The 15,996-nt window shown below is 43.7% G+C and overlaps 1 protein-coding gene across 1 annotated transcript in view; it reads right to left on the bottom strand.

Moving 5' to 3' along the window:
- lrfn2b (leucine rich repeat and fibronectin type III domain containing 2b) overlaps window positions 1–15,996 on the bottom strand; it is a 107,479-nt gene that overhangs the window by 68,059 nt on the left and 23,424 nt on the right. The window lies entirely within an intron of this gene.

Raw genomic sequence — 15,996 nt, 5'->3', positions numbered from 1 at the left:
TCTCTCTCTCTCTCTCTCTCCATCTATCACTCTCTCTCTCACCCACACACACACACACACACCTCTGCCAACTTCCAGCTGCTAAACAAACACAAAGTCAGTGAATATATGAATATATATTTTGTTATGCCATGCCACAAGCAGCCACCATCTCCAATTCAAACCATATAGGTATAAGCTACAACCTGCATGCTTATCAGCATGAGCAAAACAAATAAGGGAATCTATACATGGACTAGTAATGCTGCTGTTTTATTTGGGATAGGGGGGAAATCACATTTAGAATACAATTCAATTAACATATCCTGTGTGTATTACGCAACCTGTTATGGCTTTTTGGCAGACTGTTCGAATTGGCAATGAAAAAGATGTCTGCTTGTGATAGAAAAATGGAGTGGGGGGGGGGCGATACAAATATTGTTTTCGAGACAATTTCAGTGGAAGGAAGAGAAGAGAGACGCTTGCTTCCTTTGATTACACAGTATGCGCCTCAAACATGAGACAAGGACAGTGTCTGGCAGTGAGAGAAAATTGGATGTGGACCGACACTCTAATTTAGGGTGATGGAGGTGGGTGTCATTGGCCCCTTCCCGCACACCTGGGACAAGAGCCTGAGGCGGACGTCATTGAGAAACCGCTTTTTCTAACTCTCAACGATCACTTGCAACAACGAACACAGGCCACATAGAACCTCTTCTCACTGTTCCGAGAGATACAGCCCAGGCAATGGCCTTGCAGAAAAATATGCCCAGTGCATAAATTCCGTATAAGTGCTTGGCCTTTTGATTACTTTGCTTAGGGGGAGGGGGTTGAGCGATACGTCTTATATAAAACGAAGCCCGGGATCCGCAGAGGTGCTGCCGGGGCAAGTTTAAACGTCTTAACAAAGTGATGCAGCTGACACTTTTTTATGGCCACTCCAGAGGTCTCAGATATGGAGCCTACTCACTTGAACACATCACACTTCTCAAGTTTAAATCTGTCTTGCAGACAGAGGGAAAGTAAGGATTTCTAAACGCTGCAGCGAGCAGTGGCAGAAACTGTGAGAAAATAAAAGATAGAACGAGGGAAAGAGAGAGAGAGAGAGAGAGAGATGGAGAGAGAGAGAGCAGTCACAGTCAGGTCACAATCACAACAGAATACAAGAACTGTGTGAGAATAAACAGAGTGAAAACGTAACTACTGAGCCTCGATCGGAGCTGTCAACATATCATTGGTTAAGTTTGATATTTGCACCCGGCATGCCTTAAACCACTGTGTAGGTTCGAAACATGTTATAACTACACTGCTCAGACTATGTGAGCATTGATAGCATATACAGTAGGCTGCAGTATATATTCCCAGATTCCCCTTTTGAGTCTGTATGTGCACATATGGCATTCCCCAGGGAGGAGTGCGTTCAGGTTCAGCAAATTTCAACCCCTCTCCCTGGCTGTTGTTCTGCCTCGTGGAAAAACACTGGAATGCTTTTTCGACTAACTCATTTTATATCTCAGGGGGAAACCATAGAGTGAACCCATCAGGCTCCCGGGATGGATATGAAAGGCAATTGAGGGCAGCCTTAATGTTCCGATCAGTTTACGTCAGCGAACGGCACGGAGAGGAACCGGGCTGACCCTCTTCATCGTCTCTCCTCCTCTTTTCCTCTCCTTTATTAGAAAGCCACTACCCTGGCCAGCGACTGCCAGAGTTGTCGAAAGCAACTAGATGCAAAGTAGCTGTGGGCAGTATCGACTTAAGCTCGGATGACAGCGACTCAACCGTTTCTTCTTTTTAGTTTTTTTTTTTTTCTGGAAGGGGGGGGGGTGCTTTTTTGTAACCCAGGTTCACCTCCACATCAGCTTGTTTCATGCTGTGCAGCACATTACACGCTCCATGGTGCCTTTCCCACCCCCACCTCCTGTCCTGATGGTATTGGGCCAATGGACGCCGCTGAGTGTGGGCAGCTCGGAGGGGACTAATGGCCGACGATCCTCTCTCCCTCTCTCTCATCTCTCCTCACTTCGCCGCCCTTCTCTCTTTCGCTTACCCTGGCCTCTCATGCTGAACGCATCATGGCCTGCTGCTGCATTTCATACAGTATGCTGTAAACAGCCACATTATTGTGATGGCTTGTGTTTTTTATTTTTTTATTTTGCAGTTTGCAGAAGTGAAGGACTTTTGAGTGGCTGCTTTTTGCAGTTGGTAGTACCTAAAGTTTTAGAGAAAAAAGCCTGACCTTCTGAGTATGCTTTCCAGATCCTCTCTGGTTCTGCAATATAACTGGCCACAGCAGTGCTGGGTACTGTTGTCACAATGTGTAAAGGACTATACCTACAACTTGTAGTACACTATGAGTTCACTCAAACCATTTCTGTCAGTGTGTGTTAAGAAGCTGCCATATATGTGTGTGCATATCCATGACTCAGTGTGTACACTGAGTGTAGACTGTGACTATGAGTCACTAAGTGTGTGTGTGTGTGTGTGTGTGTGTGGGTTGGAGTTTGTATGTCTGAGCAGTCGAACTCTGGGTAACCAGTGATGCAGGACAGCGCTCCTCTTTAGGGCTCTGTCGTCGTGTTCCAGTTCTGGGCGCACCACCTCTGAACTGTCCCTAGTCTAGTCTCACGCCGTAATGGGCCTGAGTCACTGGAAAAGCTCCAGGCAGTACCGCTGCTCATAGAAGACGACAGTGGGAGGCTAGTCTTCTGACCGCTGCGTCTCTCTTTCTCTCTCCCTGCAAGGAAACTGATGACATTGACATTAGGCGTGTCACGCTTGGTGTCATGCAAGCCACGAGTGCTAAAAAGGATCTCCTTCGGGCTAGTATGCAGATCACAGAAAAGGCATTTGAGGGCATTTCCGTCAGACCTTGCTCTGTTGTCATGCATCCGTGGACGGTGACTTCCTTTGGAGTGGGGGGGGGGGGGGGGGGGGTGGTCTTAATCGTGGGTGTCAGGTCTGCACAACCTCAGTGTAATTGACCATTCACAAAACCCCGCCCATCGAACGCAGTCCAGTAGCTTTGTGCAGGCAGACATGGCCCGTCAACTTCACCATACGGCACCATAGAAATGTATTGGGAGCCTTGATATTTGTCCGGTTTTATGGGAATTTATAGTAATATGAGTTGAAAAGGACAGGCAAATGACATATGTGGGATTAACACAACACCGATACACAGAAAAATGCCTTTCAATCTTGATTAAGTTTTCTAGTGCTAGGTGTTGCAGGCTAACTCGGAGCTGAACTATGACATGTGATCACAGCTCCTAGTAGTTCGCAAAGTTTCATTCATTCCTTCATTATTAGATTAGACATATTTAACATTGGACATCAACTGACTTTAGCTAGCATGACTGACTGACTTTAGCTAAAGAAGTGTTTGCCGCAGACGTAAACAAATTTAGACGCCGGGTCCCACAGCCTCCCATCGGGATTCTCTCTTCTGATTGCCTGGAGCCACAAACCCCTTATTTTCAGCAAAGTGCCTACTTCCTTCACCTAAAAAAGGGCGTGGACGTTCTGGGACTCATTAGCATATCGCTGGTGACGAGACGCTGGTCTCATATATAGGAAAGACAAAGTGTGACATTGTCCAAAGCTGAAGGGTTATCACATTTTGTTTATCCCTCTCTCTGTCTTTTTGTTAATGATTTTGTTTGTAAAGAGATAAATAAGCTATTCTTTAATTTCATTTGGAAGAACAGAACAGCTAAACTCAAAAAAGGGATAATCTCTAACTGTAAAGGAGAGGGTGGACTTGAGGCAGTCTTTATTGACCTGAATTATTCCTTTAAAGTGAACTGGATTAAGAGGCTTTTGTGTAGTCCTCTCTCTATTTGGAACTTTATTCCGCATAATGTCTTTAGTATGGTTGGTGGTATACATTTCCTGCTACAATGTGATTACTCGATACCCAAACTTCCAATTAAGTTGTCCAAATTTCACCAACAAGCACTGCTATCTTGGAAAATCTGCTACCTGCACAATTTCTCCCCACATTGTGCCTTTCTTTGGAATAACTGTAAGATCGTCAGCAAGAACAAATCTATCTTTCTTCAAAACTGGTATGAAAAGGGTATCAATCGTATTGTGGACTTGTTAGATGGCAAAGGGGATTTGCTGTCTTATGAACAATTAATGGCTCAACATTGTTTCCCTTATAAGAAATAAGATCTCTCCTAAGGGGAAGTTCTTCTGGGGTGCAATAATATGGTCCATATTAACTTAACTCCTGGTTAACTCCCTTTAAGTACTGCATAAGTAACAAAGTCAAAGAAGTGCACTTTAAAATCTTGCACACAATATACCCAGTACATTTTCTTGTTTCTAAATATTGGGATACTGAAGATATATGTACATTTTGTAAGGGTCATAGCGACACTTTGACAAATTTGTTTTACAGTTGTCCACTAAGTACTAAGTTATGGGTAGACATTGTGAGCCACTGGTTCTCAGGCAAATACCCTAATCTTCAATTTTCTTTGAAAGATGTCTTTATGTACTATAAAAATAAGGAAGACACTAGCTTAGAATTTATTTGTAATCTTGTTATTTTGATGACAAAGTTTTATATACACAAGCAAAAATTTGCACAGTCAACTCTATGTAAGTAAGATAAATAAGGATGTTAATTGTTTTCAGCATTGCCAGCATTGTATATAAAATGACTGTCACTTGGGGGAGACTTGTAGATAACTAACGTTAGCATAGTTAGCTAACCGCTGCTAATAACGTGCTAGCTTCGTCACGTCAGAGAAGCATGGGGCTGTGCTATAGATCAGTGGGCTGTGCACAGTAGTGTAACATTTATTCACCATATAATAATAAAGTTGAAGTTGCTCTGCAATGTAGGCTATGTTTCCGTTTTTGCGGCACCATGTTCCTTACATGACATGGCCCAGTGTCCTTGTAACATGCATGCAAGTCTATCTAGCACAGCTAATATTAATATCAGTGAATCACACTAGCCTCCCGTTTAAGTTTCTCACCCAACAAAGCTAGATATGAGTATTTATACATGTGTCTCCATGTCATACTGCAGTCTTTCAACGGATTGTAAATTAATTTAGGTCCATGACTCTCTAAAAGAGATTCTTGTTCTGTAACTTTTACAGAGTCTTAACTGCCACTGTACCATTGAATTTCTAGACAACTCCATTCTGAGTTTGAAGGGCGTAGTAACAATAACTAGGGGGCGTGTGAATGTGTGAATGAAAGAGAGAGAGAGAGAGAGAGAGAGAGATGTCACAGCCCCCTGACCTGGTGGATGAAGTGCTAATACATAGTCTCTCTCCCGGAACTGACACTTGCAAATGACAAAATGACTTGCAAAATACAACACAGGTTCTCTACAGGACCTTTCCAATGGAGTGAGGCGTTTTTCAAAAGGACAGACGGCATGCCGAGAGGGTCAAAAGAGGTGCAGCCCCCCCAGGTAGCCATGTGGAAGTGATTACAATGCACCCCGTAGCTCTCATGAATACAATAGGCACCCTTGTGAGCTACAAGGCAGAGGAGGAAGGAAGAGACTTTTTTGATGTTGCTGGAGAGCATAAATAATGGATTTATCAGTTACCGGATGAGTTCTCTGAAGCTGATGCAAAACACCCAAACCTCTACACTCTACTTTGACTGAAGAGTGAGGTGTTCAAGAGGGGGGGAAAAGGCAAAGGGGGGAAAGCTTATCGGAAATTTGCTTAAAATTATTTCTCTACTTTACAGTATGAGAGTACTGGGGAAAAAGTGTTCTGTGATTATCAATAGCCTTCAAGGAACCTGGTTCTATGAAAATAAAATTATAAAAATGATTTTCCACTTTGCATGCATTGATCCTCTCCTCCGGTAGGCTGTATCTGAATCGTTGCATGCTAACTTTGCTAACAAGTTATAAAAATGGATCAGTAGCACACAACCTTGTGCTACAAACATGTCTTCACTTCATGCATCAAATCACATTCATTACTATTTAATGGGTCAGCTAGCTGAATAGTCAAAGGCAGAAATGGACAAAGATGCAAGCTACATGTGAACATGGACAACTTTGTGTTGCCAGCTAACTAGAGTAAGTTAAAGGAACCATATGTAAGATTGTGGCCAAAACTGCTACTGCAATCACTTTCAAATTACTGTAGAGCGGTGTATTCCCTCCCCCTCCCCCTGACTCGAGGTTGCCAACCCCGGAAAGACTACTGACTTTGTGATTAGTAAATAGGTGGAGGGTGGCACATCAGGCCAAAACACAACATCAACATCAGTTGAGGGCTGCAACTTTAAATGACAATATCCTGGCTGGACTACTGTTGTCAGTGATATAAGTATTTGAAATGAACATGATTTCTTAATGTCTAGTGACATACCAGGGCCATTTTATGATTAATTGAAATACAATGCTTACATATGATTCCTTTAACTTACATTTGTGCAACTTTATGAGTCAGCCGTATGAATAACAAAAAATAAATCATTTAAATAGCATATGCTAACTGAGTAATTATGTTGAAATTAAGGGTATTATGACTGACAGGATTGTCCAGAAAATTGTGCTGTGGAAGGTTAGCTAGTTTTATTACTAGCAAGTAGCTATACCAACTTCAGAATCCTTTCTTGTTGTCCATTTGTTTTTCTTCAGTATCTCTGCATGTAGGCCTACTTAAAATTGACATGATGGTGTTTTATTATCATAGAAAATCTAGTCCTGCTATGTTTGATCCAGCCAAACATTTCAATTGTGTTCATAAAGTGTAACATTAAGCACAGACATTCATCTTTACAACTAAAAAGATGTACAGTATGAGTAGACCACGTCTTTGGAATCAAAAAATAGGAATATGGGAAATTGCCAAGCTACCTCTAGAATAATTAGTGCCATCGTGAAAGTGTACAGTAATGCCAGACTATGCCTTGGTAAAAGGTTGTTTTTTTAAAGGAGAATTCCGGTGTGATATTGACCTAAAGTGTATTGAAACATGATACCGAGTGTGAACGTATGTCTCATAGCCCATCTCGGCTTGTCCCCTGCACTCCAAAATCTGGCGCTAGTTAGCCGATGCTACCAACAGCTTTTTCAATAGTGGTGCTTCGGCATCGGCTTCGGCATCGGCATCAGATTCCAAAAATAATTCAGTGGAAATGCATGGATTCCAGTTTCTTCCAGTAGCAGCAACTAGAATCCATGCATTTCCACTGAATTATTTTTGGAATCTGATCCCTTATCATACCTGTTCATTCTTACTCGTTGCTTGACTTATCGTGACTAAATTCAAGATGGCTGACAAACGCTAAACTTTGTGAAGATACTGTCTGTATAAATCGTCTTGTAAGTAAACTACCAGTGCTTTTTCAAAGCTGTCAATGTCTCGTTTTAAATGTCAGGGATAATTTAAAACAGGGTAAAACAGTGATTTATTTGCATGGCTAGCCCAATGCCGAAGCACCACTATTGAAAAAGCTGTTGGTAGCATCAGCTAACTAGCGCCAGATTTTGGAGTGCAGGGGACAAGCCGAGATAGGCTATGAGACATACGTTCACACTCGGTATCATGTTTCAATACACTTTAGGTCAATATCACACCGGAATTCTCCTTTAAGATGAGGAGGTACTTTTTCACTGTCTTCCAGTGTATCCTCTAGAAATCCCACCCATTCTTTTTTGCCCCTAATGATGCAAGTCTGTATTTTGCACTTCTAAACCAATCAGTCTCAGTCCACTTTCCCTGAAACCACCAGACATTTGCTTCCAAAAAAAATCTAAAGTGCCTTCAAACGTGCTGCAATGCCAGCAATCACAGGAAAAACACTAAGTCGCTCCCTTCATTTTACGTATGGCTGATGTGACCTCAATCCCTTCTGCTTGTGGATTGCCGACTGATCACCACTGTCTGAGTCGAAGAAGGCAGTCCCTCCTTAGTCTTCCTCAGGTCCGGCTAAAGCCCCTGACAACATGCCTATCTCAGAGAAAGGGATTAGAATGAGTTGCCAGCCAGCCCGAAGGGGCCAGTATTGGGATAGCACCTTTTTATATCCATGACGCCCCCCCAAATCTAACTCCTTAGTCTAACGCACCCCACTCACACCTTCGGGATGACTTGCAAGTATTGAGGATTGCAGATATCGAGAGCTTATGCCTTCACATCCACCACCCATGTCAAGTGAATAATTCTTAGGTGAGACAAACTCTAATGGGCGTCTCACTCCTATGCAAATTAGACCCTAGCTGTCAGCTTAGGGATTTTGTTCTGTAATCTAATGGTTGGTAAAAAAAAAAAAAAAACCTTCTTGGGCAATAAGGAGGGAGGGTGAGCGAGCTCCTGGGTGAGAGAGCTGGGGTTAGTGCTCCGACTCCGACTAAAGGCAGCAGGCTGTTCAAAGCTCCTGGTTCCTAATGTGGTTTTTGAAATGTGTTGTGGGTCTTTTTTGTTGTGAAAGTCGGCCAAGGCTGAGAAAATAATCAAAGACCTGGTGCCTCTAAATTTTTGAGAGGCTCAGTGTTTTCCGAATGCTATTTTTTGCCCTACATGTAGGCCATTCTCCCGTAGCTCCACAAAGCTGCAAAAAGCTGTTTCTGAGAGCAGCTCTTGATAATAGGACAGTCGCATTAGAATTATATAAATATATATTTATTCATACACAGGCTCTCTTAACTTCTAACTTCTTACTCTTTGTATTATTGTGTTTAACAGTCGCTATGCCAAAACTTCACATTCATTTTTTTTTCCCAATGGCTCTTTACTTTCCATTTCGCCGGAGCTATATATAGTTGAGTTTTCTCCAGGGAAATGAATAAACATTACGGTGGCTGCCACTGTGGTTGCCTCCTGACAGAAGTGTCCTAGCAGTCATTCAGGTGGTGTGACACGACTGCCAAAGCAAAGCCGCACCCGTCTTCACCTGCCACCTCTCCAGTCACATCAAAGAGCCGACGCCACGCGTTCGCTTCAAGCCAAAGGCGGCACGAAAGCAAAAGCATTGCAAAAAAAAGAAAGAATAAAAAAAACGGAAAGGCACAAAAAATAACAAGGGAAAGAAACTAAAATAAAACAAGCATTCACAAACGGAGAGAAGACAATTATAGCACACAAGAACATGCAAGCTAATTGTGCTTGCGTCCCTGAGTGACTGCAGAAGCTCACAATGACGATGCCATTCAGCTCGATTTCAATCACAGGTGATGAGCCATTCAGAGATACAGATGCAAATGGTGGAACAAACAAGTCTGGTGTGCACGGTTCTCCACCAGCATAATGCACATGTGACCATGACGTTATGTGAATATAAGGACTACTTAGTGCGTCTGTCTAAATAAAGCACAACGATGCTGGCCTTTGGCATATAAAATATAGATGTTCATAGTTCTTATAAAGCGTCTTGCTTTACCCACAGCAATGATTCTAAGTACCTAACAAAAGGACTAGCCATGTTCCTTGAATGGGATTGATTCAGTATTAACATAATACAGATTATCATTCACAGTCAGACTGTGCTCTGCAGAGAAACACTGATAAGCACCTTGCATACGTAGTCAAGTGAAACCACCTACACCATTTGAAGAATAGCATACTCATAACAAGAGAATTTCCTGTGCCCCCTAGAAGCATCTAATTACCCTTGCACCCAGTAGGTGACAGAGGGTATTGTAATCAGTTTGTGTGTGTGTGTGTGTGTGTGTGTGTGTGTGTGTATGTGTGTGTGTGTGCGTGTGTGTGCATGCTTACAAAGCACTGTTCCAATTTACTTAAAATGTTCATACAAGGTAGAGGGACACCATATGCCAAGCCTCTCACATGATGACCTGGATCCACACTATGATTCGAAAGCAGAATTTTCTTTTTTTAACTTTCTTTGCTGACCAGAGCCCTGTAGAGCCCTGGATCTGCAGTCGCCTGACAGCTCCTGGTCATTATGAGATCGCATACAATTGAGAAGACATCTATGTTTCAGAAAATAACTTCTCACTTGCATATTTATTCAACTTTCGCACAATGCATGGCAGATAAAGCCCCTTAAATGGCAGAGATAGCGCATTTGTTTTGCGGTCAGAGCAATAACTGCGATCATTATCACCAGCACAACCACCATGGCCACTTTCTCTTCCTGTTATTTTGAGCACATCTGCAGTAAAACGCTGAACTCAAAGTGGCCTGAGAGTGTGTGTGGGCTCGGCAGGTAATGAGAAAATCCTCAATGCCGTCTACGGAGCTCGTTCCTCCCTCTGTCTCTGACACAAACCAGCGGTGAGATTCTCCGGCATTGAAATGGAGTCGGCGAGAAGACATTACATTTTAATCTGCGCTCAACACACATTTATCACAACTGACAGGCCAAAATGAGCCTTCATTACCTTGCAGAGAGGAGAGGCAACATAAGCTAACACCACAGCAAATGGGGATCAAGGATTTCTTTCCCTCTTTCTCTTGCTTCTTCTTCTTCTTCTGAAGTGCAAGACTCTCTCTCTCTCTCTCTCTCTCTCTCTCTCTCTCTCTCTCTCTTCTGAAGGTCTGAGCGCTCGTTTGCACGGAGCACAAAGCGGAGACGCGATTGCGAAACACAACACGGGGAGTGGGGGCAGCAAGTGCAGAACACGAATTATGTCGGCCCCTAATTAGGTGGCAGGGCCTTCCCAAACTCACGGGTGAAGCAGGAAGTGATTAATACCAGCAGGGTGTATGCACTCTGTCAGTTTCCATCAGCCAGGGGGGTGGTGCTGGCTGGGGTGGGGTGGGATGGCAAGGTTGTTTGGGCACCGGTTGCGTCTCGCAGCCATGGCAGAAGCGCCACAGCCTTGAGTGGAGGCGGGCACTGATGAAGGCCATCATCACACATGAGAATGGAAATGAAAGTGGAAAAAAGAATGAAAGAAGAAAAAAAAATAGTTAAAAAAATTCAATATGAAGGAAAAAATATGAACAGCTAAGCAACATGCAACAGTAGGACTAGCGCTCATGCAAATTGAAGCTGATTGCACAATGTTATGAGGTTTAAAAAATATTGCCTGAGGTTTGCTGGAAGTGTTGAAAAACAAGGCTAATGCAGAGTGGGTATTGGTGGAACAGCATGGCATGAACTCAAGAAGAAGAAAAAATACATTTATGCAAATATTTCACATTATGCTAAGCAGTAGGGCTAGAATGAGTAAATAAAGATGGTTCCAAACTATGGGTCTATTGCATGAAATTGTTACTTATACAATATGATTTGGGGGCAGTGATAGAGCAATGTACAAGTGCACACATGCCCTTAATTTACATTTCATTGTAGTCAAGAAAAAACAGGAATCATTTTATTACCAGGTGTGATTTTTTTCTCATTCTAGTAAAAAAAAAAAATATATATTATATATTAAATAAACACCTAAGTAGAGGAGGCCCACACGCTGTAGTCCTATGAATAGTAAAGCAAGGGGGTGTTTGACAGCTGTTGAAAAACAACAGCCTGATTTGCCATGCTTGGATGGCCATCACTAATTAAACTCATGCCTGCAAGGATGCTCATCCATCTTAAAGCCCCTTGTATGGACGGCGCCGCTCATAAAACACTATATTGGCTTTAATGTATATCGACACCGTCGCACATTTCCATTGATTTCGCTGTCCCTCACGACATGGTCAATCAAATGACTACAGGGGTCCTTGGCCTTCGATTAAGACTTATACAATTCTCATAGATGGTGCTCAGCTCGATATGCATCATGCTGGAATAAGTGGCGAATGACTCACGCAAGTTGGATACCTGTTTCGCCGTGAATGCTCCAATTAAAGTGGGCTAAGTACAGCGATGCTGGAGGCCCATGTCTTTCCTGCTCGGGCTGATCTTATTAGCAGGCCTAAATCCCCCGGCATGACTGAACACTTCCACCACAATCTGTAACTTCTCACAGCCACAGAGAGTGAGGGAGAGAGAGAGGTAGGGGGGGGAGAAAGGTGGGGGGAAGAGAGAGAGGTAGGGGGGGGGAGGTGGGGGGAAGAGAGAGAGAGAGAGGTAGGGGGAGAGAGAGAGAGAGGTAGGGAGAGAGAGAGAGAGGTAGGGAGAGAGAGAGAGGTAGGGGGGAGAGAGAAAGAGGTAGGGAGAGAGAGGTAGGGGGAAGAAAGAGAGAGAGAGAGAGGTAGGGAGAGAGAGAGAGAGCGAGAGAGAGCGCACACCACTACAAATTAACGTAGGACCAGGCCAACCTGTCAGGGGTCGCCAGCAGAAACTCATAAGAGACAAAAATAAATAAAAGCACCGGTGGCAAGGGCCAGAGAGAGACAAATGATCCCAGGTGTTGGAGGCTGCCTGGGGCTTGGGCGGTGGGGGGTGGGCGCCAGCAATGCTCTCACCACAGCATTGATCTTCTCACATCCACCCTGGACCCACCTGGGGTGGAGCACAGGACTTTAATGCCGACTCTGTTCTTTACACACTCACACACACACACACACACTCACAACGCACCAAATTGGGTTACTTCCCACTGCAGGCTTGCCCTGACCCTTTCACACTGTTCCTCCTGCACTCTCGACATAAAGTTGAATGGATGAATGCAGTAAAAAAGGCTGCAGAGGAGGAACAGTAATTGCCTTGATGGAGGGCCCTGCTGTGTACAGATGGTTCTGCGGTTTAGTTAGGGAGCTACAGCATCTGCGCCGTATGACTCCAAACCCAGAGAAGCCCGAAACATGTTTGTTCAATGCAGTAGGCTCGGCTAACGCTCATTAGAAAGCTTTCGAAATTGATTGTTGTCGGAGGTGTATAATAGCATGAGTAAGTACACTCATTTCGCACACTTTTTCTCTTGGCGATCCCTCAGCGCAACCTGTGTGTGGCATGTAGGTCGAAAGTCATGTGCACTAATTAGCCTTCTTCAGCTGGCTTAAGGGCGACTTTTCAAATCCCCGTTCATAAGCACGACAAGGCCCACCACGGAGGTTGCCACGGCAACGCACAGATTGCCGGGGGCCCTGTCCCACCCCAATCCCTTTCTCCCTTTCCGTGCCTCTGCTCTGTCATTCCACCTCCTCCACAACCCCCCCATCTTCTTTATCTGCGTGTTCGCTGCCAGGGCTGCGTGTCGTTGCTAACAGCTGATGAGGAGAGCTGGCCTTTGAAAGCGAGAGCAAGGACCTGTGACGTGCCGAGGGCAGGTCAATACATGTTCTTGAGGATGTTCGTTAAACCAATGCAGATGTCATTTGTAGTGCTGAGGGTAAGGTGGGGCGAACAAAACCACATTCCCCTCCAGTGACCCCATACATAGGCGTGCAGCACAAATGTGTGGGCTGTGTCTTTCATTCTGCAGAAGCTCAAAGAAAGTCAATTATGGCGTTTTTGTTCCAAAGTTTTCAAGCCTCAGTGAAATGCATTATGCTCTAAAGTGAATCGCTCATCCTTATTGTAAGCTCTACTTTTGATGCTAAAAGGGTGTTTCAGTGTTTTTCATCTCTGCCTCTATCTATGTGGCGAATAACACTGGCTATAACTTCAATATGGATCAGTACACAGACAGGCATGCACAACAAAGTTGCAAAATACTGACAAAGAATTGCAATTAGAATATCAGCATTCGTAATGCAGTAAGCAAGAGTTCATATGAGGTACAAATTATAGTTATACGAGTAAACAATATACAGCATTGAGGCTGCTTTACAGGTGGCACGAATTTCCCACAGGAAATCATTATATTTTCTTCTCATTACACATTGGAACTGAAATAACATTGCAAATAACAGTGAATTGCATATGCATTCCAAAGGGAAGGAAGTAGGTTTACATTCTGCATTACAGCTGTACAGGGACTGATTTATATAATTTGCTATGGTAAGAGAATCCTCTGTGTTCTTGTTTGCTATGGTAAGACGATCCCTCAAACTTGCATCAGCATAAGGCTGCTATTATTAAATGAAACACTGTGCAGTTTTGAAACAGGAGTACATATTCAGATCTACGAGACAGGAAAAAGAAGAGGCAGAAAATGAAACACATTTTCTAGTGTCTAAAAATGTTCTCCAGGCAGAGACAAAAGGTCAGAACTGGTGTTATCTGAGCAAAGAACATGTCAGTTACTGGTGCTACCACTGGCACAGAACACCGACTTTGTGTTTACTGATTTAATGGCCAGCCTTTAATGATGCTACAAGGCATGTTTCACATGAAGACATGTAGAACTTCATACACTCCATGTCCCCGCAGTGGGTGACATGAAAAATATAATAATTCAACTGCCTCTTCGCTTGAAGGAAAAAAGTTGTTCCAGTGCCTGCAGACTATACCTCCAGTGAGAACACTGCAGCATATCCAGGGGAATGCTTTGACATGTTCACCATAAATAGAAGACATCCATCAAAGGATGTTCAGTTGGTTTTCTCCCACCAAGCGATAATGCAGTAATAAAAGAGAGCAAGCTGCTCTACTGCAGTGTCAAAACAGTAAAAGGAAGTCCGTCTGGCTGTGTCTCAAGGTCTTTTTGTCGTTAATGCTTCAATAGGCTTCCATTCTTTGGTGACTGACGCAAAAGCGAGCTGACATCTGCCCCAAGGCACCCAGCCCTGGATGTGACACTTTCCGCTGGTATGCATTGCTTAAGGGATGTACTGACAGCGTGTGGGTTGTTTTCAAACCTTCCAGTGAATAAACTATATTTTTTCCATGCAATCTGGTACACAGGCATGATTATGATATTAATCTTACTGCTTTTGACAGATTACAGTGCTGATGCACCAATAGCTCTCAGGACCAATGAGGTCTGAAATAATATGGCAAGTCATTTTTACTATAGCTAATTGAATTGTTTTGTTTCATGTTTTCGTTTAACCAGGATAGGACAGGACGCTCAGAATAGGCCACAGAAGGGGGGTATCCCAAGTGCGTGGTTTAATGACAAACCTGGGTAAGCTAACTCAAAGTAAGTGGTAAACCTCCCAATAGAAGAGCTGTATGGCTTCATTCACCTAATAAAACAATGCCATTCGAAGTTTACCACAAACTCTGAGTTAGCTTACCCAGGTTTATCACTACATCTTACCCAGGTTTATCACCACATACTTGGAATAGCCCAAAGGTCCTCACTGAAACGATGACTACAGGTCTCATGTCCGGCTGCCTCATGCCATTGCTCTGGTGTGAAAAAATTAAACTATTTCAATACACACACACACACACACACACACACACACACACACACACACACATACACACACGCACACAGTCCTTGCAAGGATAAGGACCATTATGTCACACATGCAGTCAAAGATCCGTATACACATACAACTTTCCGTTTCAAAACAAACCTGCTTAGTTACCTTCAGATTGGTATTCGGGCCTGCAGTTCAAAAGCAAAATAATGTGACTTTTTACAGTATCTTACAGAGCCGCAAATGCTGTGCACGTGTGTCAGTCTTTTGTACTCCACCAGCTCAGCTGATGAAGAGGACTGCAGACAACAGCTGTTACACATGTAGGTCCCCAGGAGTACACACACTCTGCAAGACTTTTCTGCTAATGCGCTTTTGTGTCTCTTCAGATAAAAGCAGTGCAGTATGTGTTGCAGATGTGGAGAAGCGGCACTGAAGCGGTCAGGCATCTCCCAAAGAAAATGCAGTCCCACAACGGGAGTGAATTGTTTTTAAAAGGATTTCACCTCTGTCAGTGTCTGTTTGGTCTTAATCATCCTTAGGGCACTCTTCGGGGTTTATTCTGCAAACTCATGAGGGATTTCCTTGCTGCCAAATTAAACCCCTAGCACACAAATTCTTACTATAAAGCCTCCTTCCATAAGGGGCGAAGTTTATCTCCACGACTCCCGTTCTCAGAGTCCTTTGGGTGCACTGTGTGTAATAAGTAAACTGTCCGAGCCGTTTAAGATCAGCGTTACGGGGGCTGCTCCTGGCCAACGGGGTTTGGCGAGAGTTTGCCAGTAACACTGTCGCTGTGGAATTCGGCAGCTAATGAAAAAAAAGAAACATGTCCAGCAAGCCGTTGGGCTTCATAGTAGATGTCCCCGCACTCCAGGATCTTTATCCTCACGGACAGAGCACATGGAAG

This window comes from Alosa sapidissima, chromosome 6 (assembly GCF_018492685.1).
Source record: "Alosa sapidissima isolate fAloSap1 chromosome 6, fAloSap1.pri, whole genome shotgun sequence".
NCBI lineage: Eukaryota > Metazoa > Chordata > Actinopteri > Clupeiformes > Clupeidae > Alosa > Alosa sapidissima.
The sequence above is the reverse complement of the archived record's forward strand: the minus strand, read 5'-3'. Positions and strand labels throughout refer to the sequence as shown.